Source organism: Dipodomys merriami, unplaced genomic scaffold (assembly GCF_024711535.1).
Source record: "Dipodomys merriami isolate MVZ:Mamm:240054 unplaced genomic scaffold, mDipMer1.0.p SCAF_3, whole genome shotgun sequence".
NCBI classification, from domain to species: domain Eukaryota; kingdom Metazoa; phylum Chordata; class Mammalia; order Rodentia; family Heteromyidae; genus Dipodomys; species Dipodomys merriami.
This window is the reverse complement of record NW_027204492.1, coordinates 12,382,353-12,403,713: the sequence shown is the minus strand read 5'-3', so window position 1 is coordinate 12,403,713 and position 21,361 is coordinate 12,382,353. Positions and strand designations below refer to the sequence as shown.

Sequence of the window (21,361 nt, the reverse complement as noted above, 5' to 3'; positions counted from 1 at the left end):
ACTCCAGTATAATCCCCCAGCATTTAATTTCCAAGTTTCCTGCTCTGTGGGTTGAGAACATGATGAATCCCGTCCTTCCCTTTACCTCTGCTTGTCCCCTTACTCCAGCCATATCAGTTTGTTTTGTTAATTTTTATATCATCAGAATTTGCTCTACACTTATGCTTATGCTATTCGTTTTCTATACATTGATTTTTAAATTTTATTTAAAGATTTTAAAATTCTGTTTAGATACCAGTCTAGTTCATAATGCCTTTCTAAATCGATTCCTCAGAAACTGTTCACGGGAATAAAATCTCCTGATTATTCATGATATGTTAATAATAAACAGTGGTCCTTTGTACCTTTTGGTTTTACTGGAGCACAGCAGTTCCTGAAGATGAAGGCCAAAGGAACAAAATACTATAGTATTGAAATATTTTTTTAAATTTTTATTTTCATTTTTTGTGAACATACTGTACAGAGGGGTTACAATTACATGGGCAGGATAATGCGTACATTTCTTATCAAGCATTGCAGCCTACTCCTTTGTTTACCCTTCACATCCCTTCCCAGCCTCCCCCCAAATCGTCCCCCCTCCTCCCCCTCCCCACACCAATGTTGTAAAGCTCGTTTTCGACATGACAACTTGTACTTCTCATTGTTGCAACAGGTCCACCTGTATCCTTAAATGACTTGTTTTTCCCCATCTCCTCCACAAGTTATACCAACATCAAATATAGTAAAAGCAGGGGTTATACTGTGGGGGAGGGACATACAAAGCAACAAAGAAATAATCTTATAAATGCGTTAGAAACAAATGCATGAAAGAAAAAAAATTAAAATACATATCTAAGGGTTCATTTTCCTAATATCACATTATCTGACCTTTTCTGCTTGACTCATACATATACTAGATATTGCAAATAAGGGAAACCATGGGACCTATGCTTCTTTGGGCCTGGCTTAATTCACTTAATATAATTTTTTCCAAGTCTTTCCATTTCCTAACAAATGGGGCAATGTCATTCTTTCTGATGGAGGCATAGAATTCCATTGTGTATATATACCACATTTTCTTGATCCATTCACCTACTGAGGGGCATCTGGGTTGGTTCCATATCTTAGCTATGGTAAATAATGCTGCAATAAACATAGTTGTGCTGGTAGATTTAGTGTGGTCTTGCTGTAAACATTTGGGTAAATGCCCAAAAGTGGGATTACTGGGTCATAGGGGAGCTCTATGTGAAGTCTTTTGAAGAACCTCCATACTGCTTTCCAAAGTGGTTGAACAAGTTTACACTCCCACCAACAATGAAGTAAGGTTCCCTTCTGTCCACATCCCCTCCAGCATCTGTTGTTGTTAGTGTTCTTGATTTTTGCCATTCTAACTGGAGTGAGGTGGTATCTCAATGTTGTTTTGATTTGCATTTCTTTTATGGCTAGGGAGGTTGAGCATTTCTTCATGTGTCTGTTGGCCATCCTTCTTTCTTCTTCAGAGAAGTTTCTCTTTAAGTCTTTAGCCCACTTATTTATTGGGCAGTTGTTTCTTTGGAGATTTGTTGTTGGGGGATTTAATATTTTGAGTTCCAAGTATATTTTAGATATGAGACCCTTGTCTGTTGTATGGCTAGTGAAGATCATTTCGCAATCTGTGGGCTTCCTATTGATCTTGCTAGCTTTGCCAAGCAGAAGCTCTGCAACTTCATGCAATCCGATTTGTCCAACCTTTCTTTGATTTGTTGTGTTTCCGGGTCTCTATTCAGAAAATTTCAGCCTGCGCCAAAGAGACCTAGGGTTTCTCCTATTCCATCCTGTAATGTTTTCAGAGTGTCTGCTTTGACTGTGAGGTCTTTGATCTATTTGGAGTTGATTCTGGTGCAGGGTGATATATAAGGATCTAGCTTTAGTTTTCTACAAGTAGTTAACCAATTTTGCCAGCACCATTTACTGAAGAGGCTGTCTTTCTTCCATTCTAATGTTTTAGCTCCCTTATTGAAGATTAGATAGCTATAGGTCTGTAGGTTCATTTCTGGGTTTTCAATTCTATTCCATTCGTCCTGAGGTCTGTTCTTATGCCAGTACCAAGCTGTTTTGATTACTATGGCTTTATAGTAGACTTTGAAATTTGGTATTGATATTCCTCCAGCAGTGTTCTTTCCATTGAGGAGCGTTTTTGCTATTTGGGGTCTTTTCTTGTTCCATATGAATTTTTGGATTGCCTCTTCTATTTCCTTGAAGAATGAGGTTGGAATTTTGATAGGTATCGCATTGAATTTGTTGATAGCCTTGGGAAGTATTGCAATTTTCACGATGTTAATCTTTCCAATCCAGGAGCATGGGAGGTTTTTCCCATTTTCTAAGTTCTGTTTTGATTTCCTTTTTCAAGATTTGAAAGTTTTCATCATAGAGGTCCTTCACTTCTTTGGTTAAGTTAATTCCTAGGTATTTTATTATTTGTGGTGCTATTACAAATGGAGTTGCTTTCCTAATTTCAGCCACACTTTTCTCATTGATGGCATACAGAAAAGCCATTGATTTTGGGGGGTTAATTTTGTACCCTGCTACTTTGCCAAAGTTTTGAATCAGCTTGAGTAATTTGGGAGTGGAGTCTATGGGGTTCTTTAAATACAAGATCATGTCATCTGCAAAGAGGGAGAGTTTTATTTCTTCTTTACCTATTTGGATCCCCTTTATGTTTGCATCTTGTCTTATTGCTGTAGCTAGGCATTCTAATACTACATTGAAGAGAAGTGGAGAGAGTGGACATTCTTGTCTTGTTCCTGATTTAAGAGGAAATGGCTTTAGTTTTTCACCATTAAGTATAATGCTGGCTGTAGGTTTGTCATATACAGCCTTTATTGTATTGAGGAATGTTCCATGGATTCCTAATTTTTCCAAAACCTTCATCATAAAGGGGTGGTGGATCTTTTCGAATGCTTTTTCTGCATCTATTGAGATAACCATGTGGTTCTTATCCTTGCTCCTGTTGATGTGATGAATAATATTAATTGATTTGCGTATATTGAACCAGCTTTTAATCCCTGAAATTAATCCTGTTTGATCATGGAGTATGATTTTTTTTTGATGAATTGTTGAAGTCGATTGGCCAAAATTTTGTTGAGAATTTTTGCATCAATGTTCATCAAAGATATGGGTCTATAGTTCTCTTTCTTTGATGAGTCCCTGCCTGGTTTTGGGATGAGGGTTATGATGGCTTCATAGAATGTGTTCGGTAGTGAGCTTTCTCTTTCAATTTCATTGAAGAGTTGGAGGAGTATTGGTGTGAGCTCTGCTTTGAAGGCCTTGTAAAATTCCGCTGTAAAACCATCTGGTCCTGGACTTTTCTTAGCTGGGAGGTCTCTTATTGCTGTTTCTATTTCAATGCTTGATATGGGCCTGTTAAGATGGTTTAACTCATCTTGGTTTAGTTTTGGCATGTCAATATTTGCTAGGAAAAGGTCCATTTTTGCCAAGTTCTCAAACTTATTAGCATAAAGTTTTGAGAAGTATTCCCTTATAATGTTCTGAATCTTGGTTGTTTCCATGGTGATGTTTCCATTCTCATCTCTGAGTTTATTTATTTGGGTGTGTTGTCTTCTTTTTCTGATAAGATTTGCTAAGGGTCTGTCAATTTTGTTAATTTTTTCGAAGAACCAACTCTTTGTTTTGTTGATTCTTTCTATAGTTTTTTTTGGATTCTAATTCATTTAATTCTGATTTAATTTTAATTATTTAATCCCATCTATTGGATTGGGGTTTATCTTGCTGCTCTTTTTCAAGGAGGTTTAGATGTGTCATTAAATTGTTGGTTTCAGATCTCTCCAATTTGTTGATGTAGGAGCTCAGAGCTATAAACTTGCCTCTGAGTACTGCCTTTGCTGTGTCCCAGAGGAGCTGGTAGTTTGTGTGCTCATTTTTGTTGAATAGCATGAACATTTGAATTTCCTTTCTAATCTCTTCCATGACCTACTCGTGATTCAGCAGTGTGTTGTTCAGCCTCCATGTGTTACCGGACTTTCTTTGGTGGCTTTTGGTGTTGAGTTCTAATTTTATTCCCTTGTGGTCAGAGAGAATGCAAGGTATAACTTCAATGTTTCTGAATTTAGACAAGTTTGCTTTGTGGCTAAAATGTGGTCTATGTTAGAAATTGTTCAATGTGCTGCTGAGAAAAACGTGTATTCTGCTGCTGCTGGGTGAAATGTTCAGTAGATGTCTGTTAAATCTAGTTGATCTATGCAGCTGTTTAGATCTGCAGTTTCTCTGTTGAGTTTTTGCTGAGTTGATCTATCTAGTGGGGAGAGTGGTGTGTTAAAATCCCCAACAATTAATGTCTTTGGATCTATGTGGGATTTGAGGGAAAGTAGTGTTTCTTGGATAAATTTGGGTGCTCCATTGTTTGGCAAATAGATATTTAGAAATCTAATATCCTCCTGAAGGAGAGATCCTTTAATTAGTATGTAGCGACCTTCTTTATCTCTTCTCACGAATTTTAATTTGAAGTCTATTTTATCTGATATTAGGATTGCAACTCCCGCCTGTTTATGGGGGCCATTTGCTTGGTAGATTTTGTTCCAGACTTTAACATTGAAAATGTGTTTGTTTTTACGGGCAAGATGTGCCTCCTGAAGGCAGCAGATAGAAGGATCTTGTTTTTTAATCCAACTAGACAGTCTATGTCGCTTAATTGGAGAGTTAAGTCCGTTAATGTTAAGAGATAGGGCTGAGAGGTATTTGGGAGTTCCTGCCATGTTATCCACCTTCTTGGGGGCTGCGAAAACTGGGTTCTTCCTATGGTTCTTGGATTCTCAGTTTGGGTACAGTTTCTTGGCCTTTATTGTGGTCTTGTTGGTTTTCTATGTGTAGGACATCTTTAAGAATCTTTTGTAGGGCTGGTTTGGTGGAGATGTATTGCTTCAATTTTTCTTTGCTATGGAAGGTTTTTATTTGGCCTTCAGTTATGAAGGAGAGTTTAGCTGGGTATAGTATTCTTGGTTGATAGTTGTTTGGTTTTAGGGCTTGGCATACATCATTCCAGGCTCTTCTTGCTTTGATTGTCTCTGCTGAGAAATCTGAGGTTATTCCAATTGGTTTCCCTTTATAGGTGATTAATCTTTTCTCCTTGACAGCTTTAAGGATCTTTTCCTTGGTCTGAGTTGATCCTGTGTGGATTATAATGTGACGGTGGGATGTCCTATTCTGGTCTGGTCTATTTGGGGTTCTAAAAGCTTCTTGCATCTGAATTGGCCTATCTTTTTGCATGTTTGGGAAGTTCTCTGCTAGGATAGTATTGAAAATTATACTTCAAAAGAGTGCCTTACATAAAAATTTTGAAATTGCACTATTGAAATGATGCTATGATTTTGATCTGTCTGGCATTCTTTCGCCATCATCTATAAAATATTATCCCTGTTATTTTCTTAAATTATTTTTGTTCCAGTCCCAGGCCTTTAATTCAGTGCCTGGGCACTCTTCTGTAACTTTTCTGGATCAAGGCTGATTCTCTACCACTTGAGTTAGAGCTCCATTAGCAGCTGTCTTTGCTGGAGTTTTCTTCCTGGGTTGGATCTGAACTGTGTTCTTCAGATTTCATCCGCCTACATATTTAGGATTGCAGGTATGAGTAACCATCGCCTGGTCTATTTATTCTTACAATATCTCTGTGTGAATTTTTGTCTTAATGAACTTCATTCATTTTAATGTGAGCTTAATTTTATGATATCATAGCTAATGTCTCTGTTGGACCCCTCCTACTCAACTTTGAGTCATTTACTCTTAATATATCCTCATTGTGGGACTTAAATAATTGTTCAACACATTTTCAGAGTTTATACCAACTAAATTGCTTCTGTCCTTTCAGTCACTCTTCCAACTTTCTACCTTTGGGCAAAGGTACAAAATGGGCTCCTTTGTAGCTGCCTTCTTTAACTCAACCTAATGCTTTTTGAAATTCATCTATGTTGTCCCATCTATCAATAGGAGTGAGTGGAATATAGTAAATAGGTAATGCATTGGATGGATCTATGTCACAGTTAGTTTATGTGCATTGATTTTTATCACAGTTTATCAAGCAGCATATGCACCTGGAAGGCAGCTATGCCCAGCATTATACCATCATTTAAATGAGTTTCTGTTTGGGATTCCATGACCTTTCCCCTCTGGTATTACATTTGTGGTTATGTTAGTTGAAAAAATAACAACTGAATATGTTGCTAGAATTACTTATCAGCTGGCCTTAAAATACAAAGAATATTCTAGATTTCCTGATGGAGTCACATGGACCCTCAAAAACGCAAGGAAGAACCAGAGAGAAGAATGAGAAGACCATATACCTTTGCTGGCTTAGTAAAAGGAAAAGAGCAATGAGCAGGAAATGAAGTTATCCTCTAGAAGGTTCTAATCTCTTTGCTAAGTCGTCTTCTTGTTGAACATTTACACCTATTTCATGTTTTGCCATTATTTTCATGGGATTTACGGATTCCTGGCATATTATATTGAGCCAGAAGCCCCTTGACTTCCCCAGTTTTATATCTCCTTGCCCTGTACTGTCTCCAAGGAAATATTTCAGTGTTCTCAATTTCCTGCCATCCTGCTTCTAAATTTACATCTTCACCCCTACTCATCTCTTCACTTAGAAAAGTAGTTGTCCCTTAGTTGTTGAAGGGTGATCTTTTATTTTGAAGGGTATCTTTTATCTCTAGTCTTCCTATTTCAGTTATGAGAAAATTGGTGATCAATGCCTCTTTTCAGTAGCATATATTCTCATATGACAGACAGAAATAAGCTCGATAAGAGAATGGCACACCTACTAAATGACACTAACTTTGTAACATCAACTCAAGCATTCCTGAAGGAGCTTTCTGTCCTTTGAGAGATTGTTCTCATCTCTTATCTGTGATTTCAAGTCATTTTAGTTGACACTGAACAAAAGAAGAAGAAAGAGTACAGAGTTGTTTATGATTTGTTGGGGATGAAACACATAAATTATTCAGTTGTGCCCACTAATAATGTGTTTATACATTTCTAGGTGCAGTTATGCACAAAGCTCATGGCCACATATCCAAGCTTTTAATTAAAAATATACCTAACAGGAGAATAAGAAAGGGTAATAGATGAAATTAATTTGTTGAAAGCCTGTTGTATCAACATACAGAAACATAATGAAACACTTTTGTTTATTTAGTATACACAAACAAAAAATAGAAAATATATTAAAAATAAGAATTTTCTCTACTTTTGGTGTTCTGTGAAGTTTTCATCACATAGCTATCCTTTGCCAATGTTTCCTTTGCTAGCTCTACATACTTCAATATTTGTAGATTCTTTGAATTAATCTTGAGTAGAATAGAAGAAATCAAGATGCAAAAACGGTGTTTCAATAAAGCTAGGATGATCAGTAAGAGTAAACAAGTTAGACAGTGAGGAGGTTCCAATTAACAAAATTACCATTGAATTTGATGATATGTGTTCATTAGGTCTCAACATGCCTTATTTTATTTTTTATATAAAAAGCCCAAAATGCAATATATGAATCAGCAAAGGTGGAGAAACTGAAGAGGCAATTAGGTAAAAGGAAAGAAATAGGAGGAAATGGCACTCAAGAAGAAAAAGAATTCCAAAATGAGATGATTGGATTATATTTGTAGATAGAGGACAAAAAACAGACAGAGGGACAGAATGTATGTAGATAATGGGAAGACTAAACAAGATTCAAACCACTTCTTTCTTTTCTGCTCTTACATCTGGGAGCCCTTCTATACTTCCAAATTCAGCCTTCTTTTCTGTATCTGCCCTCTGTTTTTCAAGTGGTTCAGACATTGTCATAATTTTAATCACTATCTTCACATTAGCAAACTCTTACCTTTCTCATACTTATACCTCCCTCATCAGTTTCAGTTTAACATTTTGGATTGCCCTTGGGTACAGATATCTCACCAGTCTCAAAGTCAGTCTGTCTATGAATTCAACCCCTTGTACCTTCTTAACCTTGATTTCTTGCTTTCCCCAAGCATCCCCTTTTCAGGGATCATTTAAAAAATCCTGGCACTGATTTTTTTTGCCTCATGTCTTTTCCTCAATCTCATACCCAGTAGCATACCCTTTCCTGATAATTCCCTTCAGAGTAACTTAGAAAACAGCTCATTAATTTTCATCATTCCCACTGCCTGGGCCCTGTAACAGCCTGAAATAATCACTCTCACCATTTTGATGTGTACATCTAATCTTTTCCTTCAGTAGAACTCCAATATAGCTATCAGTGCCTTCTTCCTCAATACCAATTTCAGTTTTCCAGTGCCCTATTTCCAACCAAACAACCAACAACTAACTAATGATTGCAATGTGTTTCTCAATACATTCATAAGTAAAAATCAATTCTTCTTGGAATTTCCTTCCACAGCCTTGTCCTTGACTTCCTTTAAAATTTTGATTTATGAGCCAGGTGCCCATGGCTTCTGCCTGTAATCCTAGCTACTCAGGAGGCTGAGATTTGAGGATTGCGGTTCAAAGCCAGTCTGATCAGGAAAGCCGGTGAGATTCTCATCTCCAATTAACCACCAAAGAACCGGAACTGGTGCTGTGGCTCAAGTGGTAGAGCACTCAACTTGAGCTGAAGAGCTCAGGGACAGCCCCCAGGTCCAGAGTTCAAGACCCATAACTGACCAAAAATTTTTTTCATTGATGCTTAGCCAAGCAATGGTGGCTCAAATGTGCAATTCTACCTACTCAGGAGATTGAGATCTAATAATTGAGATTCAAAGCCAACCCAGGCAGAAAAGTCCATGAGATTCTTTTCTCCAATTAGTTAGAAAAGAGCCAGAATTGGAGGTGTGCACTCAAGTGGTAGAGCATCACCTGTGAACAAGAAAGCTGAGTGAAGGGTGAGGTCCTAAATTCAAGCCCAGTATTGGCACAACAAAATCCAAACATTTGCATTATGCTCATCTCCATAGGATTTCCTGCATTCTAGCTAATTTGAAATGGCACAAGGATGTACTTACCATCTGTATACTCGCACTGTTTACCTAAAAGGAAATGTAATTCTTTTGGACATTTTTAATATTGATTAGTACTTGTTCTTTCTATTATGGTATCATATGGCTCCCCTTCTATCTGGCTACCCTTCTGCCAAGAAATGATGCTGAAAATATAATATTGAACCACATAACACTTTCTTATCCCACATCAAAAAAATAAATGCAAAGAACTGAATGTATATGTGCCCCCAACCCCCAACCCCCCAAAAGTTCTTAGGTTTGAAACCCTATTCCTAATGTAATGCTATTTGGAATTTGTTCCTTCAGTAGGCTATATAGCCCTCATGAGTGGGATATCTTTCTGCTCTTAGGGATATAGGGAAGAGTTACCTGTCTATAACTCGAATAAGAGCCTATATCAAAACCCTGAGCTCTTACTTCTAGCCTCCAAAACCAACAGAAATAAACTCTACTGTAATAAGCCATCCATTCTATTGTGCTTTTTAAAACAGCAGGCCAAACTGAGACAAAAATCAATCTTCAATGACAATATTGAAAATCCCCTCAGATACTGTCTAGGCCAACTATTCAAAAAATTGAGGTCCAGTGAGAAAACATATCTTGTAGTCATGACATAGTGAGTCTCTAGAATTTCAAATGTTAACCGCTGTCCCAGTGGATTACTTAATTGTCTTATAGTCTTATTGCTGTACCAATTGGTTCCCATATCCTTTATGAATACTGAGTACCCAGAAAGCAGGTGATATTTCTCAAATGTCTCTGAATTCTACACAGCACATAATCCATTGCTTTGGACAGAATAGACAGGGAGAAAATATGTATTGATTGAAAAACAAATGATACATCACAAATTGACATAAACCATCCATTTTCACTGTCTTATTAGCATACCTTATCAATTAAAATCAGAAGAGGCTTTGGGTGCTTGAGCAGTTACAATGACAAAGCATAATATTCCAACATAGGCAAGCAAACTTGAAGCCCTGATGAATGTTTCACAAAAATCTTTGAATAGCAAGGCTGGAATTGTCCAAGGTATTAAGACTTGCCCATATGTACTTAGTAAGTGAGTGATACAGCCATAACTAGAAACTATTTCTGAACCTAATTTTCTCATGACCCAAGCAAAGGAGCAAGAGGTAGGTATATAGTTAAGCATATGGTGTTTGGAGTCTGACTGACCTGGCTGTGACACTTGAGCAAGCTAATTATCCTTAGCGAGCCTCAACTTCTTCCTATGCAATATGTGTGCTTGGCGAGTTGTGAGAGCAGCCAAGGAGACAGACAGAGCTATCTATAGGGTGTGCTCTTGCTTCTATGCATCTTGCCTGGAATGGACAGTCAGTTACTAGCTTAGCACCAAGGTTTTATGGTGTCTGAAAACAATAAGAAGCCATGGTCCAGAGCTGTGCCTTACATTTTCCCCACAGGCCTGTGATCAAGCAGAGGAATCCTATGAGTGTATGGAATAGAGATAAACATAAGGCTAATGTAGAAGATTAAGTACTTACCTACTCTGTCACTCACCAGGGAATAAATACTGAAGTAATCGCACAGCAACCTCAGGAGCTGTCACTCCTCCATGAGAGACCCTTTATGAGGCTCAATGATGGCAAATGAAAGTCAGAGTGGAGGAGGACATCTTGTCCCCAAGGTACTCTGTTGAAGCTGCCTAGTGCTAGAACAGCCAGAGGCACTCTGACATCTCACCAATCATTGTTAAGGAAAGTAGGAACCAGGGAAGAGAGACTAGAGTCTTTGCAAATAATTGGCATCAACTTCTTGAATAACTGTGGGACTCGGCTGCTAGGAGAAAGCTGTGACCTCCAAGGACTGTTCACACATAGCAAGGCTTGGTACTTGGACACCAGAGACACTTAAGAAAGTCATAGGAAGTCAAGTCTGATGGTAAGCATGGCAAATCAGAATAACTGAGAAGTGCCACTAGCCAAATAAGTTGTAGAAATCATTTATTGATCATCCACTGTGTGTAATAAGCTATCAAATACTTAATGGCTTTAGAATATCTGCTTATTATGGGTTGGGAATTGGGGAAAGGCTGAGGTGACTCTTTTTCTGAGCCTCCCAGGGGAAATTAAGGGTGTCACCAAGGCTTTGATCTCATCTAAGGCTTATAGTCTTATCTCAAGTATCTATAGCTGATGTTAGACTCTTTTCTTGAGAACTTCAAGGCCAGAGGAAAGACTTTTTCTCTGGGCTCTAGACTGTCTTTCCAAAGGCTCATCTGATTTGGATCAGACTCACCCAGAATAATGTTTATTTTGTATAATTCAGAATCAGATTGATTAGGGTTTTTTTTTGCCAAGGCTGGGACTTGAATTCAAGGCCTGGGTGCTGTCCCTGAGCCTCTTTGTGCTCAAGGCTAGTGTTCTACCACTTGAGCTATAGTGCTACTTCCAGATTTTTTTTGTATTTTTTTAAATTTTTATTTATTTTTTATTGTGAAAATACTGTACAGAGGGGTTACAATTAGATGGGCAAGATAATGAGTACATTTCTTATCAAGCATTGTAGCCTCCTCCTTTGTTTCCCCTTCCCATCCCTTCCAAGCCTCCCTCGCTCCCCCACCCAATCCTCCCCCCCCACCAAAGTTGTAAAGTTTGTTTTCGACATGACAACTTGTATTCAAATGTTTTTTTTCTTTCATGCATTTGTTTCAAACGCATTTATAAGATTATTTCTTTTTTGCTTTGTGTGTCCCTCCCCCACAGTATAACCCCTGCTTTCACTGTATTTGATGTCGGTATAATTTGTGGAGGGGAAGGGGAAAAACAAGTCGTTTAAATAAGGATACAGGTGGATCCATTACTTCCAGATTTTGCAGGTAGTTTATCAGAGATAAAAGTCTCAGGGGGACTTCTCTGTCCAGTCTGGCTTGGAACTGAGATCCTCAGATCTTCAGACTCCTGAGTATCTAGGATTACAGGTGTGAGCTACAAGCGCCCAGCTTTCATTACGGTTTTACATTTTATGTGCATTTCTTTTATAGCCAGGGATGATGAACATTTCTTCATGTGTTTCTTTGCCATTTGTATTTCTTCTTCTGAGAAGTTACTTTAGCTCCTGTGCCCATTTCATGATTGGTTTATTGCAGCATTGTTTACAATAGCCAAGATATGGAAACACTACTGATGAGTGGATCCAAAAATTGTAGTACCTATATACAATGGAATATTATACAGCCATTAGAAAGGACAAAATAATGGCATTTGCAGGAAATAGATGGAACTAGAGTGAATTATTTTGAGCGAGGCAAGCCAAGAACAAAGAAACAAATGGTACATGGTGTCCCTAATATGTGGATGTTAAAGCCAAAATGCAAGGAGATATGGCAAAGTAAACAGGACTCAAAAAACAAAGGACAGCCACTCATTTTGTCTTATCATTGCTAAATGACTCCATGTTCTTGACCATATATATGGTAGATACATGCATGCAACAGAGGGAAGACAGGAGGATGCAGAATAAGTGGGAAACAGAACAACACACAACAAAGGGGCCCATCAGCTGCACTGGACATAGAAGAAAAAGAAATAAGCAACCTAAAGACCGCGATGGGAAGGGAGGAATGAGAGGGAAAGAGGGAATAGCCCACACTAAGCAAAAGGAAAGAAGTGTAAACATCACCTGATGTGGAAGAAATAATTGTATTGTCAAATCTCATAGAATTCACAAACTTTATAGACCATGATAATGACAATTTGCCTTGTGAAGGTTAAAATGTGGTGTTTTAAATTTTTGTACATTTTTTATTGTAAGAATACTCTACAGAGGGGTTACAGTTACATAAGCAAGGTAATGAGTACATTTCCTATTAAGCATTGTTGCTTCCTCTTTGTTTTAAATCTGCTTGTGACTTTAACTAAGCATCACTATTCTACAATACGGTGAAATATGTGAAATTTATGTAATTACCTAATCTTAATATTAAAAAAAAGAAAGAAAAGAAAAGTGAGAGAAGGGATGGGTTAGGAGCGGTGGGTGACAATGTTGTCAGACACTTTGTATTCATATACTGTTTTGTAGAATGGGAACTTCTTTGTACAACTACTTAAAATAATAAAAAATGTTAAAAAATAAATTGTATGTGCAGTTTTCTCATCTTTACCATGTGGCATAATCTAACTAGCAATGTGATATTTTAGCCACATTCTAGGAAATAGACTACATAGCAAGAGGCACGAAGACTGGAAGCCATTTTAGAATTTTGCTCGGTTTGCCTTCTAGTCTCCAATGACTCACATCTCCTCTTTGTGCACTATATAGTCACATTGTTCCCAAGAGTCACAGCATCAGCTCGAAGTCTTTTATCTCATCAACTCAGCTCAAATTCCAAATATCATCTAAATCCCATCAACTCAAAGTTCAAAAATCTCATCATGTAAATGATTTATATGAGATACAGATGAAGTCTCTCCAACTGTTAACTCTTCCCAAGCATTCTTATACTGAATCCTCAGGCTAATCTTGTGAATACATGTTCATCATCCCTTATTTTATAGAGGAGGAAACTGATGCATTGATAAGTTAATTTATTTTCCTGTCATTAGTTAAAGATTGTTTCACAGTTAAAGCCTGAATTGGGGCATGTAGAAGTTTAACAACTACACTCTGATCTCTGATAATGAATCCCTCCTTTGCAAGCAAGGTGGTCTCAAATGATTACACATATCCCTAGTAACAAAGCTCCTAGGGATTCTAACACAGAAGCATTAAATATCAGAAGACACCAGATTATTTTAGAATGGATGAATTTTCATAGGTATATTCCAGTGTCCAAATGGGAACAGAATTGTACAAAAGTATAAAGTAATAGAAACAATGAAGTTAGTAATACTTATCTATGTTAGTAACTTCAAACATAATACATGAAGGAAAAGGGTGGACGTGTCAGTACTAACCACAGTTCTGCTACATGTTGCTATATAACTTTGAGCCAATAGCTTTCTTTTGTCTTTGAGCCTCAGTTCTTTTGTTTGTACAATGAAGACAAAATGTTAGAATGTTAGATGATCTGTAGGTCATTTTCAAAAGCCTGTAATTCTAACGAAAGAAGGAACCAACAATTCAGACAAATGTCACAATTTGGCATTTGGTAGAGCAAAGAGACCTGGTTGTTTGAACTCCACAATATTGTTTGTTCAGAAACAGAAAGTGTTTAAGTGTATGGGTATTGCTTTGACCTCCAACTATGTGATGAAAGTCTATGAAACATTACAAGGGAAAAGTGTAGGACCTTTGAGGAACAAAGGGAATATTTAAAATCATTGATAGCCATTATCTAGGTCACAATATATCTTAAAAGCTGCATCCTGAATTGTGATGGGAGAAAAGAATAAAGCCTTATGAGAAGTGGGTATATCTTGGAATGGTGTCGTTGGGAGGATGGGAATCTCTGAATGCCTGGGAAATTTGAGGGAGTTGTGGGCACTGGAATGCTAGGTGAAGAATAGATAAAGCCTTCCTTTCATCGCTTCTCCTATACAAAGTAACCTTTCACATCTTGCAATGGCCTCCCTCTATTCACCAAGCCCTATAATCTGATTTAATTCATTGCCCAAATGCTGATTATATAGCTACAGTATGTCAGACATTCTGAAGAATGCAACACTGTAAAAATCTACTCTAGAGCTGTCCTACTTACTCTTTATTCATTTTATCTATTGCTTGGATTTCCCTGCAACAAATTCATTCTCCAAGGCTCAGGGCCATGGTTGCATCTTCCTTGGAACTCTCTGGTAAGTGATGCTGCATTTCTTCTTTTCTCTCTTGCCCTTTCCCTTCCTTTGTGTTTCTCAGCTCTTTCTGTACCTTCTTCATACTTGCCACTACCTGTCTTACTTCCCCAGGGGCAATTCTAAATAACTGTGATCTCCTCTGGCAGTCTGTGAGAAATGAATGTGAGGCCTGAGTATGTTTTGTTTATTATACAGCAGGGGCTCAAGGCTGCTAAGTCTTTCTACGGCTGCCCTTGCTGGTATGATTCAGAATAATAATCACTATCATTACTGTTTTATGTCCTGTGCTGATCACTTTACATGGATTATTTTACTGAATCTTCACAATAATTTCACAACAATTCTAGACTAAATGGAATTGTTAAAATAGTGCAATTCCTATAAGAATGCAGATCTGCCCGGTTTTCAAATGTGTTAAAACAGTATGCTAATCCACTCCCAGACTATCCAATAATGCCCTGTCATCTATCTATGGCTCCTTTCAGTTTGAAGCTAGATCATCCCAGCTTTGTTTCATTCAGGCCAATATGGAGGTGACTGTGGTTTTTTTTAACCTCACATAAATGACTAGCTTGTGTATAGAACCAGGAGACGTGAGGGAAGGAGGATGCAGAATGACCTGAAAGTTGCTGGGACAGTACACCCAGGAAAAGAAAAGGATTCTCCACAGTCTTGAGAGCCAGTGGGATATGGAGAATGAGAAATTTGAGCTGAGAGGTGGGAAATATTAGGGATAAAACTGTTAAAATTAGTCCAGCCACATACTTTATAGGTTGCTTTTAAAGCCTTGCTTGAAGATTATTTTCGTGGAACAGAAGACAAGGGAAGAGTCTTCCCCCAAATGCTAAGTTTTCTTGAATACATAGGGAAGACGAGCCGGGTGCCGGTGGCTCACGCCTGTAATCCTAGCTACTGAGGAGGCTGAGATCTGAGGATCACGGTTCAAAGCCAGCCCGGGCAGAAAACTCCGGGAGACTCTTATCTCCAATAAAACACTAGAAAACCGGAAGTGGCGCTGTGGCTCAAGTGGCAGAGCGCTCCCCTTGAGCTGAAGAACTGATGTACAGCTCCCAGGCCCAGAGTTCAAGCCCCACGACCGACAAAAAAACAAAAACAAAAACAAACAAACAAACAAAAAACACAGGGAGCACGAGAGGTGCCCAGTTCCTTGAGACCTGCCCAACATAAACCGGTACCTATAGACTTGGGCATTGAACAATAGTACTAGTTTATCTAGGGACAGAGATCTTACAGTGCATCTGTTAATCAGATCTGTTTTGCAGAGATTATTTTTGGACTAAAAAGTGGGAAATATTAGAGAAGAGACCTACTATCATTTTTAAACAAAAGGCATATGATTTCATGAACAAATACTGCAACGACCCATCCATCTGAGCAATGTTCATTAATCCAAGAAAAACAAATTATTTCTCACAATATTTATAGCCAGTAGCAGTAAATGGAGGGCCTTAAAATTCATGTATAAATCATATGTTAATGCTGCACATCAGATCCAAAATAGATCTCCTGGTTTTCATAATAGTTCATACTCCAACCACTTTGCATATAATTTATGTTAACCATCTTTTATTTGACTTTAGGGAAGTTTTTAATGAACATTTGATGGCTCTCAGTGCACATGCCTTAGCTTTCTTGCAGTTATGGAGCCACTTGGAAACCATCTTTTCAGTTCCAGGCATTTGAAAGGCTGCAAGAAACTCCTTCTTCAAATGTATTTTTGGAGCTGCAAACACATAAACAATTATAAATGCAGCATTTGTAATTGTATGTGTATGTAAATGTGTATGTGTGATAAAACCATGGGAGGCAAGGGTAAACCTTGGGGAAGAAAGAGATGATGAATGCTTATAGGTGAGAATATGGCGCTTTAGCAATGCCTTGAGTACATATTCTCCAGAAGCTCTAGAAAGAGTTTGAGGCAGTGGCAAAGATGTAGCTTAATGGCATATATGAGAGAGAGGTGGAGGGAAAGAAAGACAGGCATTGAGACAGAGAAGGACAAAAGAGATAGACAGAATTGCCTTTTCCAAATGGGTCTCTTATTTTCCAGAGATACAAGAGACATGAACTTCCTAGGGCAAGAAAAATTTCTATCACAAGAAATGTGGATATTCCGTTGAGATACACTCAATCTTCCCTGTTCTGGAAAAAGGTGCACTGCCTGGGAAAATAGACTCATCCCCATTCCAAAACAAAGGAGGAGGCTGCAATGCTTGGTAAGAAATGTACGCATTATCCTGCCCATGTAATTGTAATTCCTCTGTACAGTATGTTCACAAATAAAATTAAATTAAATTAAAAAAAGAGATATCCAAAAGGCAGATAGAGCATTTTTTAAAAAAATATTTTATTGTAAAGATGCTATACACAGGGATTACAGTTGCGTGAGTAAGGTAATGACTACATTCCTTGTCAAGTATTGATACTCCTCCTTTGTTTTTTCTCCCACTATCCATCCCCTCTCCACCCATTTCATTTCCAACAGTGTCTAGGGTATCATTGTTGCGATGGGTCATCCTGTGTCCTTGTTTCAGCATCTTGTTATTCCCCTTCCCCTTCCCAAACTAGATAAATGTATATACAAGATGCAAGCTACCAAAATCAAATTTTTGAAGCTTGAGCAGACTTGGAATTTAGGTCAGTAGAAACAGAACAAAGATATCCAGTAAGACAGGTGAATATGTTGTCAGGTTATAGCTCCTGCTTGAGGGCTGAGTTCTAGAACTTTACATTTGTTGTGTGGTTAAAGTACAGTGTTTATACTCACACAGATTTGGTTTTCAGTCCTGATCAAAACACTTACTGTAGTTCTTTGAGCAAGTTACCTAAAATTTTTGGTGATCCATTACATGATTGAGACAGAACAGAAACAGTAATCATTAAAGTAATCATTACAGAAGTCCCTGCCTGTGATTATGGTGATGATTGAATTGGTTATTAACCTAAGGTGCTTAGAAAAGTACATAGCACAGATTGAGTATTCAATAAGTAGTGGCCATTATAAAAATTAGATCTTGGGAGTACAGGCAAAAGGGTCTAAGAGATCAGGCAAATCAGTGTTTGATATCAGAGTTTCAGTTCAGTTTACAACTTTGACTTTAGATTAGAACAAGATTTGACCCTTTATTGTTTGGTGATTATCTGGGCCTGTAGAGTTGGATGCAAGTATTTAGAGAGGAAAGCCAAATGCATGGAACACTAGATGCATCACGTTTTTGTAGCAGCATGAAAGATACTGGCCGTGACATTGAGTTGTGCTCATGCTTCTCAAATCCTTTACCCAAGCTATTCTCCATATTAGACTTAATTCTTGCAATACATGCACAATTGCTGTTTTGAGTTTACACTGGCTGTCTCTGTCGAAAATCTCTCCTTGAAATGCAGACATTAAGCAATGATTTTTCAACTCATAACACACATTAGACTTAAAAGAAACTTCTCACGTTTTGAATTACAGAGAGAGAGAGAGAGAGAGAGAGAGAGAGAGAGAGAGAGAGAGAGAGAGAGAAAGAGAGAGAGAGAGAGAGAGAGAGAGAGATGGGTGTAACATTTGACACTTCAAAACCATTTATGATTTCCTCTGTCAAAATGAAAGATATCAGTTTTGACTAGGGTCTATAAGAATACCTAATACCTAATATTTAACATTCCATCACCTACCTCCTTTCCCATTATACACCCTGTCTTCTGTACTCTTTTCTTTTCTTTTCACATGCCAAGCAAGCTTCTATTTTGAATGCTTTACACTTGTATTTCTGTTGTCTCCTGCCGATCTCAGGCACCCAGGCAAAGTTTTCTTTCAACACTTTCTTCTGGTCTTTGATTAAGTATTACTTTATCCTTCCCTGCCTAGTCTACCTAGACAAACACTCTGCTAGCTAGGCTCTATCCTTCTACCAAGTTTGTTCTTTACTCATTCATTGCTTGATCATGTATTTTAGATCAACTTGTTTTTATCTGCCCCAGTGGCATGTAAGATTTGTGAAGGCAGTGATTTTTATCTCTTTTTTTTTCTATTGACCAGCTACTAGGGATTGAACCAAAAGACACACCTGGCAACCATGCCTTCCAACGTACTTTCCTGCAAATGACATAATTTTATACTTCTTTATGACTAAATAATAGTCCATTGTGTATATATCCATGTTTTCTTTTTCCACTCATGAGTTGGACACATTGCCTGATTCCATGTCTTGGCTATTGTAGTTTGGGTTTTGAAACAAGGTCTCACTATGTTTGCTGAACTGGCCTGGAACTCATTATTTGGCTGCCTCTACCTCCCCAGTAGCTGGAATTAGTGGTATGCACCACCATGCCCAGCTTTGTCTATCTTGTTCGTAACTACATCCTCAGCTCTGTGATGTATGTCTGGTACATAGGTGCTCAATAAAAAATTAAATATTTGAATAAATGAATGAGTGAATATGTGTTTTCCCCTTACTAGCCTCTGACTATATGGGAAAATCCAAAAGTAGTTCTCAGACTATGATAATGCATACTAAGCAGGTGGCTGAATACAATTTGTGTGCAAAGTTCAGTTAGGACATTATTATCAGCCATTACTGCATCCACAGTTTTGGATTCAATTATCATGGGAAAGACCCTTAACCCTCTTAAAGCCTATTGATGATACATAACCTGGTAGCTATTACTAGGCTTTAGCTAGAGTCTTGGAATGGAAACATTTCTGAGCTTAGCTCTGAAAACCTAGCAGATGGTTATGCAAATGTGATATCTGATAGTAATACCACATTTGCATAAGTACTGTATTGTCAGTGCAATTCAGTGCTTTACAAAAGGCTGGACTAGAAATGGTACATTATGTGTTTCTATTAGCTCATAAATGTGATTGCAGTACAGATAACATGCTGGGTGTCTCTGGGATGTTCAGGTTTGTGCAGTAAAGCCATGTAGATCTTGGGTGGATCTTACAGTGGCATGACTTTTCCAGAAATTGGTTTGGCTCCAGTTTTCTTCACTGCAGAGTGAAGACATTGGGCTTCATTGCTCCTTTTTCTGCATTATTTTCACTTAGTCCAACACAACAAGAGTTTTTACTGTCACAGGAACAATCTTGCCTTGAACATAGTCATGTCTGCAGCTGTGAGATTAGAGTCTTCTTTGCACAGAAATCTCTTGGCTTTTCTTCTCTACCAATTTTAATTCTAACCATACTTCAGGGGCTAGATTAAGTATTATATACCCAATTAAGTCTTCTCTAACCATGGTCTCTCTGATCTGCACTGTGAACCTTTTCCCATGTCATGAATTAAGCTGTTCAGTAGTTTGGTCTCTGAGACTCATAGTAATTAGTAGCCTAGGCCCTAGTTCAGATATATTTGGAAATCCTAACTAATTAGGATATGGAGTTTGGAAGGATCATAACTGGAGACTAACTCTGGTAAAAATGACAGAATTTCTTCTTTACAGATGAGTAATATCGTGTATATATATATATATATATATATATATATATATATATATATATTCCACAGGAAGAAGGAATTGAAATGGACAAATGGATTGAATAATGGACAAAAGTAATGAAATCAAAAGTAGTTTCTTGTCATCCTAATTAAGGAAAAAAGAGATCACAAATCCTTAATATCAAGGATAAATGTAAAGACATAACATTTTCGAAAGATTTTAAAAGTTAAATATGAGTATCTTATAAATAAATATAGATCAGTCATTTGAACAAAATATGTGAACTGGAGAAACACCCTAAAAATATAAATGGCCAAATCTGATTCAGGAACAGTAGAAAGTCAGAATACACACTATTTTTACTATATGCATTGGAATAATTTAATTTGTAATTTAAGACCTTCTAACAAAGAAACAATAGCCCACTTAGCTTCACTGAAGAAATTGTATGAGTTACCAAGATTGACACGGAGAAAATAGAAACAAAAAAAATGCTAAACAAGGTGACAGTTTTTACTTCATTTGATGAGATGTGACCAGCATTCCTTGAGAAGAAAACCAGATAAGGATGTTAAAAGAAACTTCCACTCTTTGATCCCTGTAAGTGATGCCATCTCTTTTCTTAAGCAATGACAATGTGGGAGTCATTTTTAAATGCACCAAAGTGAACGTGCCCTGGAGTAGAGTACACATAGCATGATAGAAAGCTCCATGAACAAGGTCAAATTATTTGATGCTGTTCACAATTTCCAATTCTCCAGTTATTTCAGTCAAACTCATAGAGAAAGCAGTTATGTGCTCTTCCAATGAAACAGCTTGGGAATTGGATAATTATTTGTGCCCATATCTGAGTTTCCTTCTTATTTCTCCAAGGCAGAAAATGTATCATTCATCTCAGTCTACACAGGATTCAATCTAAGATTCTCTAATAAATTCATACTTTATAATAGGGATTTCCAAACATTTTATGTGAAGATAACTATTATAGGCTTCTCTGGTCACATGGTCTCTACAGTAATATCAGTTCTGCCACTGTAGCTGGAAAAGAGCTATAAGTGATGCATAAATCAATGAGTCAAAGTATGTTTACAAAGAAGTTTGTTGACAAATACATGGTGGTAGTCATAATTGACCCTTAGGTAATACATAGTTCACTATCTACTGATTTAGGGCATGTTA

At 37.6% G+C, this 21,361-nt stretch overlaps 1 protein-coding gene across 2 annotated transcripts in view; it reads left to right on the top strand.

The window, feature by feature from the left end:
* Nucleotides 1-21,361, top strand: part of LOC138839326 (putative MAGE domain-containing protein MAGEA13P) — a 218,636-nt gene that overhangs the window by 53,374 nt on the left and 143,901 nt on the right. Inside the window, exon 1 of one of the 2 annotated variants that reach the window (XM_070038895.1) lies at nucleotides 14,680-14,734. The exons of the other annotated variant lie outside the window; for it this stretch is intronic. The gene's annotated coding sequence lies outside the window, so the exon portion shown is untranslated. Of the gene's footprint in view, nucleotides 1-14,679; nucleotides 14,735-21,361 lie in introns of those variants that run through there. 2 annotated transcript variants of the gene reach the window in all.